Below are 17866 nucleotides of genomic sequence, written 5' to 3'. Positions count from 1 at the left end.
CAGTAACTTGAAAACTGGCATGCAAACACAGATCTCAGTCTCTACACATTTCTACACATTTTCATTGTTCCAACAGCTGTGCCAGGCATCAACTATAGCCCATCTTGTGTGACACCACTGCCGGAGGAAGTGAGCACACTCTGTTTTCCCAAATAGGCACACACACAAAAATACTTCGCTTTTTGAACTTTTTTCTTTGCTAGAAAACCTGGAAAAAATTGCCATGAAGGAACAAAGAGTTTGCCTTCTGCCATGTAAGTACAGTAATTAAGTATACTTAAATGTTTGGACTATTTGTACAAGTTTGTACTATTTGTGTTACTGTAATGGCAATTCAACAGCCTCCAAAGGCATCCTGTTCCAAAGCTGAGTCAAATATCAGGGACATCGGAGTACACAGTACATAGTACTATACATCAAAAAAAGATATGACAGCAACTTCTGGCCTTAAAACTAATTATGTTTTGTAGAAATAGAGAAGACATTTAATTGATAGCACCTAAACCACACAGGTATGAACAATTAAAATGTACAATACATTCATTTAATGATCTTGAAAATTAATCTGTGTTCATGTACAAACAAACTCTCATATATATATCCAGCTACATCCGTAAATATATTTTATTATCACTCACACTGAACAGTTAAAACATTATTATACTGCCAAGACAACTTCATCTTGTGTTTAAAACGCACCAGGTGGATGTTGATACTGAGCAAATACCACAGTGCCAGATGTGATGATGTTGAGGGAAGAGACTCACTAAAGGATGGGCATTACCATCACACACAGGTATTGATTTTTGTGCAGTTAAGGACTATGGCGCAACACACAGGGAGTGGTACTGAGATTCTATAAGGAAATTTGATTCTGGAATTCCTTAGCTCAGTTGCACTTTTAAAGTAACTTTTTTGAGACAGAAGAATACTGAACTAGACAGAGCAGAACTCATATAACTCATACTGAACACAGTCATTAAACTGGCCATAGAGAAGTATTCCTGGATGATTTGAGCTTTGCTTTTTTTCCAGTGACAATGTGAATAGACAATTATTTGTGTGCTGTAAAAGGCACATAGAAAGTAGAGCCTGACTGACAATAGGGAGATCAAAGAGTTAAAAAACAATGTTGAGAAATTGCTTCACCTCTGCTTGTTACTTCCCCTTTAAACACATCTGTAATATATTGTCCTTTCTTGAGTGAACCTGCTTGGACTGCTGCAGTCTTCATGTGACATTGCCCCCAGAGGGTGATCCTGCTCAGCCCTTTCCAGTGCTGCAATGAAGGATGCAACCCAGAACTGGACCCAGAACTCCAGCTGTGCCTCACCAGTGCTGAGTAGAGGGGAAGGATCATCTCCCTTGATCTGCTGGCAATTCTCTACCAAATACAGCCCAGGAGGCTGCAGCCCTGCTTTGTTGCAAGGACATGTCACTGGGGCATTGTCAATCCGCCAAGCACTAGAAAACCCTGGTGTTGCTCTTTCCAGACCTGCCCAGAACTTCAGTAAAATCTGTAGGAGATTGACCCTACAATGGTTCCCACAAAGTCCTGTATATCCTGAGACAAGACTATGGAATGTAATCCATAAACAGTCCAAAAGAAAACAGCTGATGCACAAATCCTGCACTGCCCTGCAGGAAGTTTCATTCCCAATGCATAAATGATAAATAAGGCAATAATATGAAAAAATGATGCTTTCAACTCACCCTATGACACAGAATAAATATAAAGTATTAATCTAAATCCTACGGGTACATAGTTTTTTCCCCTAATTAACTTAATGTTTCTTTCATATCTGGTTATCTAAAATTACACTGCCTTAGAGAAAAGGGAGGCAAGTACCAGTAAAATCTGTATGTACTTCAAAATACACACACACATACATGCACACAGTGATGTGTGCATAGGGCCCTTTCCTGAAATGTATTAGTAGATGAAGTTTTTTCCAACTATAAAATTAAGTAAGTAGATGTTTTACCCAAATTTAAAAGTATCTTTCTAGGTATCTTTCTGTAAATATATACACTTTAAAGTGTATAGATGCAGAGGACATATTTTATTTTACATATTGATCAGAACCTGAAATAATCTGAGGATTTACTATTAACCTATTGGCCTATTTTTTCCTAAAGTAATGATGCATAACTGTAGTTATGAACTGGCACAACTATTGAAAAGGCAAATGGCAGATCCCATTTTCTGGTGTAAAACTCTGTAAAAATTTAATGAACTGGACATATTATGCAGAACACACTTTTAAATGCATGGATTAAACCCCTGATTATCTAACATCATAAAATAGTCATGGGTTCAGAAGAAAGGAACTGAAAAATTACCTTCATGCAGCACAACACGTCTAAACTCCATGTAAGCCTATGCTCTAATTTCATTTTTCCATTTGAGATGCAGCCTATAAGCTATGTTTTATTAAAATTCTGTATTGATCAGTAAAATGGAATTGCTAGAGCACAAACCCTAAGCCCCTGCACCCCCATAAAGTATGGCAGATAAGGTTAGTGGAGTGTAGTTTACTACAGAGCTTCTGTTAGAAGAATCTTCTGCTACATTTGCTTTCAGGACAACTGTGATTATTTTTCATTACATTAAATAATGGCATCTTTTCCATTTTTCACTACTGAAGTGAAAGATTACAGGACAGAAATACTTTAGCGCTTCATAAAATAGGGAGCGAAGCATTTGCCAAATTAGTGGTGAGCGCATCACAGTTTGTCTTTTGTGTTTCACTGTGCCCAGTGACAATCATTAGGGATGAACGTGAACAGTAAATATTTATAAAAGAATATTGCTATAACACACTTGTGAAGGAGATTACTGTTGGCCACCATGATTTGAATTGGGAAAGGAGCTATAAATCATAGCGATCGCAGAGATTCATTTGGTAGCACTAGCATGCTAGTTCACGTATAATTTCTGCAACCAATCAATTCACGATTACTATGCCATATATGAAGTCTTCATTTTCATGAGCTACACACTTCTATCATCCATGTCTTTCAATTCTATTGACTCCAGGAGAATTTCTCTGTATAGGAAGATAAAAAAACCAACAAACCTATCCTTTATTTTCAGTCTTCAGACTGATATGAATTTAAGCAGGTCACTTTAATAATCAACATTAGTGTCTTTTCATCACAGCCTGCTTATGCTAATGGTCCAGATGCTCTTAATCTGTGTTCTGAAAGCTGCTGGGTTTCAGAGTGACTTTTGATAGTGCCACTTAACCTTCCCTGGGGATGAAGAAGGAATACAATTTGTATCTCAAATGTGCCAAGATGAAAAAGCATAATACCAAACCCCCAAATTAATATTCCTGAAGTTTATTTAGTACTGTGTTAAAGAGAGTCAGAGAAAGCTCTCAAGATTTCAGAACAACAGCCAGCATTGTGTCACTACCCTACTGACAAGCTGGAAAGAAAGATGAGAGTGTGTTTCTTGAATTGGCTGCAATCGCAATATTTGTATAGTACAAACGAATATAGTATGAGAGAGAAAAAGAAAATATAATGCCTACTGTTATTGAAAATGCTGTCAATAGGGATGTGTAAGCTCCGGAATTCAGCATGAGTGTGGTTCACTTGCTCTGTTAACACCCAGGTACAGGTCAGGAATCCTTTTGAAAACTATATACGAAACTTTTCTGAAAAATATTGCATCCTTCCACTCAACAGCCAGTGTTTGTTTTATCTCTTGCTTTCTCTCTTTCTCCCTGTTTTAAATTTGGTTTCACCTTTTCAAGTCAGTTACTTACTACAGAGTGTATCAAAAGAGCTGGGTTAAGAGTTACAAAACACCACGGTGCTCCACAAGCCAATGCAGTTGCACACTATTGCGGTTTCTTTGAGAGGTATAGTCTTGGCAAATATTTACCTGCAAGATTAAACCACTGTTCCTCACTGCTTAGCTTACACAAAAAGTGTTGCCTACAATACCCTGAAGCACGGTGCACAGATTAGCAGGGAGGGGATGCTGCCCATGGCATGTTGTGCTGCTCCCCCAGGAGCAGAGGGCTGGAGATGTCTGGTTTAATTATTTTGTTAGCACCTATCCACATCACCCAGCTGATATGTAAAACAGATACAGTAGTTGCCTTGCTGCTCCTGAAACCTTCTGTGACAGGTCACCATAAGAAAAGAGAGGACAACATTACTCACTAAAAGTCAGTATTTAACCTACTATTCATATACCTTCTGCTAGGTCACCTCTCTGCAGAACATCTGGGAGCTCCAAAAAACAACAAAAAATAACAGGTAATAGCTATGGTAAAATCCTTTATACTACTTCAACAGGTTCCTCCACTTAGCCATGTTTCATGCCTAAGCTGGAAAATGCAGTTACTAACATGGACTTCTCTATGTTAGTGTACAAATCAAAAGCTGAGGGAATAATAAATAAATTTTTAAAAAAAATGCACATTGAATTTTTCACTATCTCAGTGAAAATAACAACAAAGGCATGAAGGACAACCCCAACTCCATAGGAAATAAAATAAAAAATCACTCTTCCTATCATGGAAGACCAGGAAAACTTAGGGAATGTACCAACTCCAAGCCAAGCCATGTTAGCTCAATTTCAATTAAACTTGTTGTTTTCCGGCTGCCATTCTCATACCAGCAAATTTCAGAAAGTCATGACTGTTTATGTTCTGTCTGCAAACACAAACCATTCATGTGCAATTTATTCCCATGAATAAAATGACATTATGGATAATTTCTTCTTGCACAATAGAAACAAATGTCTAAGTAACATTCACATCTGATAAATGCAGCATCTTCCTTCTGGGCTGCTTATTGTGACATTCTACATTCTTAATTGTGCAGAACATAGATTACTAAATATTACTATCAATTCAATTGTTACCAAGTGAAATATTGCCAACATCCCTCTGACACGGAGAACTGTGTAACATCTGTCAAGATTTGTATTAATACAGTGAAAAAGTACCAACCGAATTACTGAGTTTTAACTATCAAAAAATTTTAAGAAGGGCTTGTTAGCTATTAATTCAAACAAAAAATAAAAAATCCCCTCACAAACAACTAAAAAGAAATTAGGGGATTAAATATCTTAACTATTGAGAATTTAGTTAGGTTAGGCAGTGCCTGAGATGGTTTTCTTAATAAAGCATTAACAACAAACTCAGTTCTCCAGAGTTTACTGGGCAATAGCTGAAGTTTGTCAGAGTACCCTCCATGGAACTTTTCTAGAGAAAGCTTAGAGTTTCTGTTAAAATATTCAAAAAAACCACAACAAAATCCTGTTTTCAGTGTATTTAGAAATAATAGACTTAAGGAAAGCAGAAATACTGATTTAAAAACAATTGCTATTAAAACTAAACTTTTTTAAATTTCTTTTTTTTTCATCAAATCATGTTATCCTTTTGTCTTGTTCTCTGTCCTTTCTCCTGTGTTATTTGTGCTGGGTACTTGGTTTGTATTACAGAATGTTTGGGGAGAAAGAAGCTTAAACCAGCTCCTTGTTGGTCTCACAATTTCCACTGAAGTGACTTGTGTTTTACTGGGGTAATAGATCACTAGGAAACACTGAAAAATCTCATTTTTTTGCTACAAGTTCTTGCCCAGGAGACTGGATATGAATGCATCCAGGCTTCTATGGAAAATTTAACAGTATTGTTCCTTAGCTTCCAAGAATAATTTCAGATTTTTTTTTCTGAATTCTGTGTTAATTACACGCTATCTCATTTTTAATATAACAACAGGTAGGTCTAAACAGAGTCATTGCAACCCTTGTCCTCACAGATGCTGCCTTTAAACTGGCTAATGTGCGCTCTCCTGGGAGTGAAGTCACTTCAGGGTGAATCTCGGTGCAGAGCGCGGACCTGCCGGAGCTCAGCCCAGGAGCTGTGAGGCTTTGGTACTTTGTCAGATTTTGTACTTTGTCAGATACTTTCAAGATCACCTTTGGAGCCTCCTCACGCATGGCGAGGAGCTGTGACGGCTTTGCCAGCTGGTTTGAAGCTCAGACACGCACGTAAAAGGGGCTGTCACCGGCACACTCGTTTTACCAGTGGAAAAGGAGCCCCAAGTACATCAACTGCATGCTGCATTATCAATTTGTATTCCTGATACTCAGCAGATTTGCTGTACGCCATGTATACCTCCAATGTGGGAGATTCTGCCTTTGAAAGGGATTTTATTAACATAGCTTTTTTTATGCTATATTCTTTAGACTTTGAAGAAAACAGGCTGAAAAGAAACATTCTTTTTGATCTTTTTGATCTTTTGGATGTTCAAATCTTTCAGTGCTTGTACTTCATTACTGACTGTATCAATGCAGCCTTGTTACAAACCAGTGTTTTTGACCTAATAACTGCCTGATCTTATGAAGTCAGGCTTTTCTTCTTCTATTCGCTTTTCAGTCTCTTAATTTATTTATATTATTTCCTTTGCAGTTAATTGTTTAACAACATATGCTGTGAATTTATTGAGTTATTGAATTTACTGTTATTACATAACCTAAATTCTAAAGTTTGGCTACTGACCTAAAAAGAGCCATAAAAGTATGTAGCTACTAATAGTGTGGGCTTGACCCTATGGGAGGCAGCTAGGTATTCTGTAACTGATGCCTCAAATTCATATATAAGCTTTGACATACTTTAGCTAGCTGTTCACCTCTTAACCCCTGGTATGAAGGAAAAAAAGCATATTATTCTATGACAAACTGAAATGTCACATTTTAATGCTGTTTGCAGTGCCAAAATTTGCTAAGGGGGAAACAGGATTACCCTCAGCCTTTCCTCACAGAGCAAGTGTCCCTGACCACCTTGGTGGCCTCCTCTGCTGAACTTGCTCCCCTATATCAACCCAGTTTATCATGTACTGGGGGGTCTCAAAGCTGGACACAGTATTACAGATGTGGTCTACGGAGTCAGATCTCAGCCTGTGGAGCTGCAAGATTTTCTTCCTTCTTGGGTGCATGACATTGCATTTGTCCTTGAATTCTGCAAGGTTTCTGCTGGCCTGTTCCTCCAGCCTGGCTAGGTCCCTCAGTGGCAGTCCTGCCCTTGGCCATGTTGACTGGTCACCCTGGGGTCACCTGCGAAGTTGACTTTGTTGCCTCCTTCAGGCTATACATAAAGATGTCTAACATGACAGATTCCAATCTAAACCCTTGTAGTACACCTCTTGCATAGGCATTCAGGTATAGTATGGCCAATTAACCACTACCTTCTGTGCCCCACCACCCAACCCGCTATTTACTTGTACAGTTCTCCATACATCCAGATTTTTAATGCCCTAAACATGACTCATAAATTTTGTGGGAGACAGTGCAAAAATCTTACAAAAGTCAAGTTAAATGACATCTACTGCTTTTGCTTCATTCACAAATCCAGTCATTTTAGCATATCAATCAAGCTGGTCAGGCATGATTTTCATTGGATAAATACACACTGGCTGTTGCCATTCATCACCCTCTCCTTTGGGTGTCCAGAAATCTGTTCTTAAAGGACTTGCTTCATTATTTCATCAGAGACATTCTCAGGACCTGAGACCTTCCAGTATCCTGAGATCCCCTGACACAGTATCTTGAGCTTCACTGTTCATGGTCACTAGAGCCAAATCTGCCATTGATTATCACGTCTTACAGTAGTTCTTGCTGTTAGTTCATGACAGTCCAGCTGTGCATCACCCCCCATTGGCTCATCTGGTACCTGTTTGAAGAAGTTATCCCTTAAAACTGTCATAAATCTTGTTGCTTGCTTGTGTTCTGGCTTGCTGCCCATCCAGTAGATGTCAGGGAGGTTAAAGTCCCCCATGAAAACCAGAATCTATGATCAGAGACTTCTTTGAATTGTTCAAAGAAGGCTTCCTCCCCCTGATCAGGGGGTCTGTAACAACAACACACCACGGTCTCCCTTACTGGCGTCTCTGATCCTGAGCCACAGACACCTCACCAGTTAGCCATCCACCCCATAGGAAAGCTCTGTACATCCAAGCTGTTCCTCTGCACAGAGGATGACAGCTTTTCCTCATTTTCCCTTCTCGTCTGTTGATCTTTCCTGATCAATCAGGTTATTTTACCTTGTTTCTGACTGATTTTTAAAATAACAACACTAATTAAAATTTCCGTCAACATTAGAAATAATTTGTTTCATTACTTCGTTTATCTCACTGGGCGTTGCAAGTCTCAAGCAAATGCTTCAAAGTAAAGCACATACTAAAATGCTTTCTGATTTGTTTTGTTTTGTTTTTCTGCCTTGTTGTAACGCCAAATGGCAATTACTTTATTTTATGTGACAGGCCAGTGAGGCAAATGGATAGATACATTATGAAAAGAGATAGGAAAATGTAGCATCTATAGTGATAATGAAAAACAAAAAGACCAGCCAAGAAATACTTTGTATGCTTACAAGGCACTGATTGTCTGTGGGTGGTCTGCAAATAAAAAGCTCTCCTGCCCAGACTGTAAAATTGCACAGGTACATTACTCATTTGTGATGAGCTGCAACTGCCTCAGAAGCATCAGCTACTGGCCTTGGATGGAAATCTCAGAGCAGATTAAATAAACTAGTGCTCTGATCAAGTACAAGACATCTTACATTTCTATGTTTTATTTCCAAGTGGCCAATGAAGTTGTATGTAATCAGACAGAAGAATCCTCCCCAAGGTACTTCCTACATGATCTGTTTCCATGACTACCATGCTTTTTAATAATGTGTTTTCATAGTTCTGAACAGTAACTGGATATATGTAATGCAGACACATTAGTTATTTCAAGAGTATTTGATGAAATAGATAAATCAATAAAATTGATGAGGGAGATTACATTGCACTGTGGAAAATTCAGGTTAACACTGCAGCTGCTGAGGCAGCAATTATTGATTTGTACTAGTGAAATAAGATTAGAATCAGATTTTGTCTCCTCAGTGGCTTCGTTGTCTTCTCAAAGGTTAGAATTTTACAAGTCACATATTTTACTACTTTTTACTTTGCTGCATGACAGATAAAAAGCTGCTTTAGTTGCATGTAACTGCTTTCGAAAACTTGTCATAAGTTACTAATCATTAATTATATTTATAAGGACACTCAAATTGAGTCACTCTATACTTTAAACATTGTGTTAAAAATCCCTTGGCATTTGAATAAAAACCCAATATATGAATTCAGTAGCTTATTCTTCTTTATTTGAATTGTAATATCATTTGCCAAAACTCTCAGTATGGTTCTGCGACAGCATCAGAAAGGAACTTTGCATGAGAAACAGGTGTGTCATCCTTTCTTAATCTACTAGACACATTTTGTTTGCATTCATAAAGGGAACTTTGCAAATGTAGTGTCCAATTAAAACACCAATTTGTAAGTCACTTTTCCTTCAAGAATTTTAACTGTGTATGATAATAATAAAACAATTAAGATCTACTGATGTTTTCTTCATGTTTTAATGTTCAGTAACATTGGCATGTACTAACATGTTTTAGGAAGAAAGAAAAAAAAGGGAAGGAAAAGTCATACCTTCGTGTGCATTTTGGTGCTCTGCAATGTCATGAAAAGTGACAACACATGTATTTTTAACTCCCCTTTTCCCTCCTCTCTTCATTCTAAGTGTAGAATTTTCACAAAGGTGAACAGAGTTGTAACCCAAACACTAGAGAGGGGACTAAGAAGGTTCTCACTGTGTTAGAGGGAGAGGATGGAGATGGAGATGGGACAGAGAGATGGAAAAAACCACAAAGAGCAGGCTGTGGTTCTTCGTGTGTCCTCTTTATTACTAACCAGCTCCAAACCCTTTCAGCTTCTCTTCACAAGGAAAAGAGCCTTTTCTCCCAAGAAAACCCAAATCTCTTTCAAAGACAAGCTGCAATCTATTCCTACTTCTCCCCAAACCTAGTAGTTTTTTTTACCAAAAGAATGTGTTATTCCCCTTGCCTCCGTGAGAGTCCTTCGTTACAACCCCACCAGTGACACAGCCCCCCCAGCTGTGCTGGGCAGGAGCACGTTCTTTGCCATATGCAAGCTCAAATCTTGCCCATTCCCAGAAGTTCTGAGGAGAATAAGATTATAAAGATAACCAAATGTCTGCTGTAGCATATCTACAACAGATAATGGAAGAAGAGAATGTTTGCTCATTTTTTTTTTCATTTATGTGCAGCACTAGCCTATTTGCATTACTTAGGGGACTTTCAGCTTACTCAGTCATATGACTGCCTTTATCATAAGCATCAACCCAGAGAAATGAGGCATCTGACTTCTGTGATACTGCTATACAAAATTTTGGAATCAGAAACTGATCTACTTGAGTTATTCCTGCAGAAACTAATTTTTTTCCTCAGTGTATGCCCTTGCACAGGTATTACATTAATCAATAACTCCAATTAAATTAATTACTTTTAATGTGTTTGTACTTAATAACTGAAGGTAGGTCTCCACATTGAATCTGTACCAAGTAGCATAATAAACAAATCTTGAAATTTAAACTCCTCTTTTTCTGTTAATCTTTAAATATTTGCTCTTTACTGTTCCCCAGTCTTTTCAGCTCCTTAAATATCAAGGTCACTACAAGTTCTTTACAAAAAAGAGACTCTACAAACTGCTTCCTCTACAACTTATCCCAAAAGATGGATGGTCTGTACAAAGTTTGTACAGAATAGATCCCACAGGGAGCCTACAGGAACACCAAACGTGAAGCCTGAAAAGCTCTCTCACTGTAGTATCTCATTTCAGCCCAGCTTTGCCTGTTTTATACCTTTCTAATTCCTCTGTAAGCCACCTTAGAGGTAATCAGATACAGGTGTGCAAAGACATGCCTTTTACAGACTGACCTAGCGACATGTGTTTGAAATCATTTGAGGATTTCTCCTTCTGGCCCATGAGAACAATTCAGATGGAGTGGTTAGGCTGGGCCACCTGAGTGTCAGCACACCCTGGTCAGAAGGTTCAGTAAGAAGGGCAGCAGCATGACCCTACTGACTAGAGCCTCAGTTAATTCAAAAACAGGTATGAGGGCCTACAAGAAAATAGAAAAACTACTCTTCAACCAAAGTTGTCCCTAAATTAGTAGAAAGGAGTCTGAAGATACCAGACACATAAACTACAGAAATTGCAAGCAGGAGAAATGGAGCAATTAGGCTGTGGCAACCTGGATTTTAGGACACACTTTGTTGACATTGTCTGTAGTTATGTATAGTTTTAATATATATCAGGGAAGAGCAAATAAGCACAGAACAGAAAAACTTTCAGTGGCTGGTTAGATTCCTTTTTATTCATCTACAGGCTTCATAAAACTTAATAAACTCTACCGGCCATCTACAGGCAGAACTCAGAGGATGAGAATTTTATTGGGACTTCTTTACTGGACAGGTGTTGAGACTATAATTGTCTAAAATCAGGCAGAACTGGAAGGGACTGATTTTACATCTCTCTTGATGGGCGCTCCTGGCATTGTTACAGTAATTCTTGCTATGACTGCTGTAAAATGTAAGGTTTGGATTATCTTCCATAACTTTCAGACGCAGCACAACAGGCAAAATTAATTAAATTTATTATATATTCACAGTGTGCACTAATCAATAGCTAGTTATGTTTTTCCTTGGTGAACCTTAATTATTTTGAAGAATATGTTAAACGCTTACAGAATATGTGTGCTCAATTCCTTTTGTGCTGAGCTGCAGTCAGGATTTGCGGAATTAAACTAGTGTCTGTTTTCTTCTTTGATATGTAATGAGGTGCTTGCATTTCACAGGCTTGGTTTACATCCGGCTCATTGGTCTGTTCTCACCGAGAAAGATTATTTCTGTATCATGGGAAAAGAGAAGCCGCTAATCTTTTATAAAAAGTCTTACAAATGTGAAGAATTGAATGCTACATGCATTTCAGGTGCATATTTTTCTCTGCTTCAGTGACAAATTCAGTTGTGCAACTGCCATGTTTGTTGAACAGTTGGCTCTGAGCACTTGCAGCACCTGTGGCAGAGGCACCTCTCCCAGCCTCTTAGTACACACTGAAATGATAAAAATGTATTAGTTTTCCACTTCGCAGTTGCAGTCCTTATAACACAATACAGCTGGTGCTCCAGGAAAATCCACACCGTTTAAAAGGAAAGGAATTTAAGTGGAAGGAGAGAGGATGATTTGCAACTGTGTCTCTTTTATCTTTGATCTCTACTTTCTACCATTTTAAAATGAGTGGATGATGAGAAAGGGCAAACAGACAAGAAGAGTACAACAGATGGGTGGAAATGAGTGAGAGAACGCATCAGTGTGACAGTGAGGGGAGGAAGATACGTGGCTGTTATTGGCATGATGGCTGGGCAAATCTTGCTTGGACTGGCCCTGAAATTGCTCATTTCCCTCCATATCTTATTTCTCTCATCCTTTCTTTGTCAATCTCTTCTCTTTTGCCAGTTCTACTTCCTCCATTTTTCTCCCCCTTTTTTAAAAAAATTATTTTTAGCATCCTACCCTCTCCCGTCCCGCCCCCCCCCCCCCGCTTTTGTTTTTTAATTATTATTTGAGTCAGTAACAAACAGGATACCTTTTGGTTTCCTGAAAGTGATGTACAATAACGGTATCATCTGCAAGTTAAAACAGGAAAAATTCTCATGCAATTTGTACCACACAGCCTAGAAAAGGGAGAATGTTTGTGTTCATAACCTCTGAGTTTGCAAAAGCTGAGTCCGGATATCGGTACTATGTCTAAAAGAGAGTGGGGATTTTATAACATGGTTTTAAGATCATGAGGTGGCTGGTCCTTTAAAACACAGAAAACCCTGTGATATATAACTCAGTAGTGAGTACTTAGGATTCTATAAAATTAAAACTCATTCACATGCCAGTCTAAGGTTCTCCTGAGAATACTTGCATTTCCTTGTCTTCCTTTAATAAAGGTAGTTAATGCCACTCAGTTGTTTTAGGACAATAACTGTAAACAGGATAATTATGGGCTGTATCAGGTCTGTCAATTTTACATTGTGCTAAAGAGCCTGAAGTTCACAATACTCTTACGATAAGTATGACGATATTTGTTTACCTCAGAAAAACGGGGACCTCATGAGCAACTGCAATCCTGCAAGCATCAAGGTCATTGCCGTGTCCCTTTCAGAACAGGGCTGCTAAAAGCAATCGGTGTCAGATAGTATTCTCTGAGCTAAACTCTGCGCACTGTTCGATTTGCAGGTCAGACTTCTGCCGTGCGGACGTTACCAAGGTTCTGAAATAATTTAATAAAGCGAACCAAGGCACCAGCTATTCATAGGAGTCAATCACCAGCATCCTCATCCACAGTTAGTAGCGGGAAAACATATTGAAATAGCCAATGAAAGTAACGAAGAATATTGTATTGGTATCAAGGTCCTGGTAATCTTGAAACATTCTTAATCAATTATCAATCCTGTCTGTTCACACAACAAAATCTGGAGTCTGGAGCCTGTTTTGACCTAAAAATGACCAGCAACAGCACCTTCTTTGCTGTAGCAAAAGTAATTCACTGCAACCAGACAACAATTGACACCATTTCACAGCTCCAACTATCCTTGAATGATGGGACTTGTATTCAGCCCTGCTCATGTTTCTGCTCTGTTCTCTTTAACTATTATTTTTATGAAAGTTTTGCTATCTCCTTTCAGGATCTTTCTTTTAACTGTTAATAGCAAGAGGATTATTTATTTTCATTCCAACAGAAAACATTCAAAAAATCTTTAAAAGACTAGAAATTTTGCTCTGGCTACATTTATGACTCTGCTATTTTCTATAATCACACTTGCTCTTCATGAAGAGAAGCTCTCAATAATGGGCTCAAATTGTGATGCGGAGCATACGACTTTGGTACAGATATTGTTAAGTGTTCTGCAAGTCAACGTTACACAAAGAGAAGGAATATTTAAAAGGGCAGAAGGACCAAGGAAATACAGACACGCATCATATGGAAGTCGCCACAGAAGAAATGCTTCTGTGTGTGGACACAGGACTCTGCAAGTCCCACTCACAATGGCTTTCTGGCCCTGAGTGGTCTTTGCACCCACATGTTGGGATCCAGCTGGTGGGATCCAGCTCTGCATAGGCAACAGGGCAACCCCTGCCCCACAGCATCGTCTGCTGCTCTCCCAGAGAACCTCCACCAGTTTCACTGCTTCAGGGAAGCAGCAGAGTTTAACCCATAGTAATTGTTCATTATCCACTATCTCATCTAAGAAAACGAGAACTCTCGATGAAGGGGTTTTTCTGTCTTATTTTAGCTAGTCTAACGTTCAGAAGGAGACAAATCCTTTAGATAAACTATTGCCGCTGCCTCATAAGTAGACTTCTCCATTTATCTTTTCAATTTTCGATGAACTGATAAACATTTCTGTTATTAAGGATAATTAAAGACTGTGACAATAAAAGGAAAAAATATAATAAAAAACAAAATCAAGGACATCAGCACTCGATCTTCTGAGAGTAAAATATTGGATTAAAGAAATGGAAAACTCATTCAATTACTGCAATATGAATGGTCTTGAGAAGTCAAATATGAATAGAAAATTCAATTTTTAATCTATCTAAAAGTGTATGTCTGCATTTTTTGATTTAGCCTCATGTCTAATGCAAATCTTATTAAGTAGAATAAAATGTTTGGAAAAAAAGAAGAGAGAGCAGAATAAAATGTATAACCTTGTCCCTCCCCCCTAAAATAAGACCATGATCTATTAAGGATAGCACACAAAGGCCCTTAATATTTTCCCTAAATAATTTTTTACCTCTGTGTCACTTTTGTTTTGTTTAATCTTAATAGATATTTATGCTAACCTTTGAGTTATCTTGAGGCCAGAATTGGGAATCTCTGACAGATGTTCTAATTCTAGCATGTCCTGTTCCCTTTCAAAGAGATATAAGCTAATAAAATGAACAATAGAAATGAAACAAATGGGCTTAAGCAGACTTTGAAAACAAAAAAGTGTAATTTTTCAATTAGGATAGTCTCTGCTGTCCATTCCAAACCATACAGTAGACTGACAACACCTACAGATTATTTTTCATATTTGCCAAAGAAAATACCTTGTAACCCCATTTGTATGCGGTTGATGCAAGATGAAAATGATCAAAATAACAAAGCCAGACAGTGTGGCCATATGTTCCAGTACAGAAGCAAATTATAGTACATTAACACCCCATCACTATCATCTAAAAAGGCTGCAAAGATAAATGTTCCCTAAAAAAAATCTGCTAAAGAAAAAAAGATGGGTAAGGTAATAGTTTTAAATAAAAAATTACAAAATAGTATTTTTTCCCATTTTCCTTTAAGATTCCTCTACTTTTTTCACTCTTCACATTATTCCTGTTGGTACAGATTGTCTCATTAGTTCCTTTTACTATCGTTAGACATCTTGATGTTATCTTTGACCAGTAGCTCCGAGTTTATTTTTCTTACAATTAAATTTTCCAGGAGCTGTAGTTTGAATAGCCCAAGAATATCTAAGCTTCTGTCTGATACACCAAAAAATCCACATGTCCTCAGAGCCTCAAACTGTAGTGTTATATATGCTGGTCTGTCAAAATTCCCTTTTTTTTTTTCTCAACATGAAACATGCAACTTGTCTAATTTAGTATTTTAATAAAAGCCTAGATTTTCTCATTTCAACCCCATTTCTTTTTCCCATCAGAATTTATTTCCATTTGAAAGCAGTCTGGGATTAAGGTAGGCTGTGCTTTGCTTTTCTATAGTTCTCGCTATGCATGGGTATTATTCTGGAATAAGAGTATCTTTTACTAGGTTAACCTTCAGCTGAATACTGAACACTTCTACACATACACAAGGATGCAATGTTAACAATGAGCTAGAAATATGAAAAGGATGAAAAGTCCTTGCATTCAATGTTCTGGATACTTCAGTTTCCCTTTTATCTTCAGAAGAAGAAAAAATAATTACCTATATGTTAATAACTACATGACAAACTCCAATGGAATTGCAGTCTCCACCTGAAATGAAGAAGGAGGTCTTTGAGCAACTTGATCTAATGAAAGATGTCCTTGCCCAGTGGTAGGAGGGTTGGACTAGATGATCTTTAAAGACCCTTTCCAACTCAAACCATTCTATGATTTTAAGAATAATAGGAAACGTGAATGATTAGGGAATGTAGGAATGTGGATAACTTGTCTCAAGTAATTCCAGTTTCTCTACTTCTTTTAGTGCTTTTCCTCATGCCCTCTTTTCTCTTAGAAGTTCCCAACCAGTCACTGTTAAGAGGTACTTTTTCCAATTACCAGATCCATTCTCATACAACTTCCACAAATGTGCTCCCTCTTTTTTTAATATACGTTCTTTGCATACTATCTCTAATAATTTGGGAAATGAATCGGAAACCTTCAGAAGTGTTGATTTCTACAAAATTTGTCAGAGAGAGGTTTTTCTCAGGACTGCTGGCTCTTGATGATGGTGTAGGTGGACTTCTCAGCCCAGCAAGGTGATTGTCATTGATTTTTGAAGTAGACATAAGACAAATATATTAGTCATAGAACCACAGAATCATAGAAACACAGAATCACATAATCATAGGATGTCCAGAGCTGGAAGGAACCCACAAGGATCATCGAGTCCAACTCCTGTCCCTGCATATGACAACCCCACAGTTCACACCATGTGTCTGAGGGTGTTGTCCAGTCTCTTCTTGAACACTGTCAGGCCTGTGGTTGTGACACCTCTGTGATCCAGTGTTCCACTATCCTCTGCATGAAGAATCTCTTCCTATTATCCAATCTAAATTTCCCCTGGCACATCTTCCTGACATTCCCTTGGGTCCTATCATTGGTTGCCAGAGAGATGAGTGCCTATCCCTCCACCTCTCCTTGTGAGGAAGCTGTAGACAGCGATGAAGTTTCCTCTCAGTCTCCTCTTCTTCAGGTGAGTAATTTATATGGCATTCTTCCACCAAAGTAATTATGTTAGAGCCCCCTCAAGGCCTGTGAACTGATCTGGTGTGCAGTGTGCCAAACCTGACTGCACTGACCACACCGACTTTCTAGCCAGGGAAGGAGGGTTGTTTACAGGCTCCTTAGGAAGGATGAACGGGGAAGACAAGGATGTAGAGTTGCCTTTTATATGAGAGAACAACTGGAATGCACAGAGCTCTGCCTGTGGATGGATGAGGAGCCAACTGAGAGTTTATGGGTGAGTATTAAAGAGAAGACAGGTATGGGCGACATTTTAGTCAGTATCTGCTATAGGCTGCCTGACTAGGAAGAACAAGTAGATGAGACACTTTACCAAAAGACAGGAGCAGCCTCACATTTGCAGGCCCTGGTCCTCATGAGGTACTTCAACTACCCCAGTATCTGCTGGAGGAACAACACAGCAGAGGTTCCTGGAGTGCATCAACAAGTTTGTCACTCAAGTGACAGTGGAGCAAAGGAGAAGAGGTGGCTTGCTGGACATCATACGCACAAACAAGGCAGGACTTGTTGGGGATGCGAAGGTCAAAGGCAGCCTTGGCTGCAGTGACCATGAGATAGCGGAGTTCAGAGGCAGGAATACCTTCCACTAGACCAGGTTGCTCAAAGCTCCATCCAGTCTGGCCTTGAACATTTCCAGGGATCGGGCATCCAAAACTTCTCTGAGCAATCTGTTCCAGTGCCTCACCACCCTCATGGTGAAGAATTTCTTCTTTATATCTAATCTAAATCTACCCTCTTCCAGTTTAAAGCCATTTCCCTTTGTCCTATCACTACATACCCTTGTAAAAAGTCCCTATCCAACTTTCTTGTAGGTCCCCTTTAGGCACTGGAAGGCTGCTACAGAGTCTCCCCAGAGCCTTCTCTTCTCCAGGCTGAATGACCCCCAGCTCTCTCAGCTTGTCTTAATAGGAGAAGTGCTCCAGCCCTCTGATCATCTTTGTGGTCCTCCTGTAGACTTG

At 38.7% G+C, this 17866-nt stretch overlaps 1 protein-coding gene across 5 annotated transcripts in view; it reads right to left on the bottom strand.

Annotated features, from left to right (window-relative positions):
* The window catches only part of MAGI2 (membrane associated guanylate kinase, WW and PDZ domain containing 2), a 741411-nt gene that overhangs the window by 157079 nt on the left and 566466 nt on the right, over window positions 1-17866 (bottom strand). The window lies entirely within an intron of this gene.

This window comes from Streptopelia decaocto, assembly GCF_964273445.1.
Source record: "Streptopelia decaocto genome assembly, chromosome: 1".
Classification (NCBI taxonomy): domain Eukaryota; kingdom Metazoa; phylum Chordata; class Aves; order Columbiformes; family Columbidae; genus Streptopelia; species Streptopelia decaocto.
Note: the sequence above shows the minus strand (reverse complement) of the source record. Positions and strands in the feature narration are given on the sequence as shown.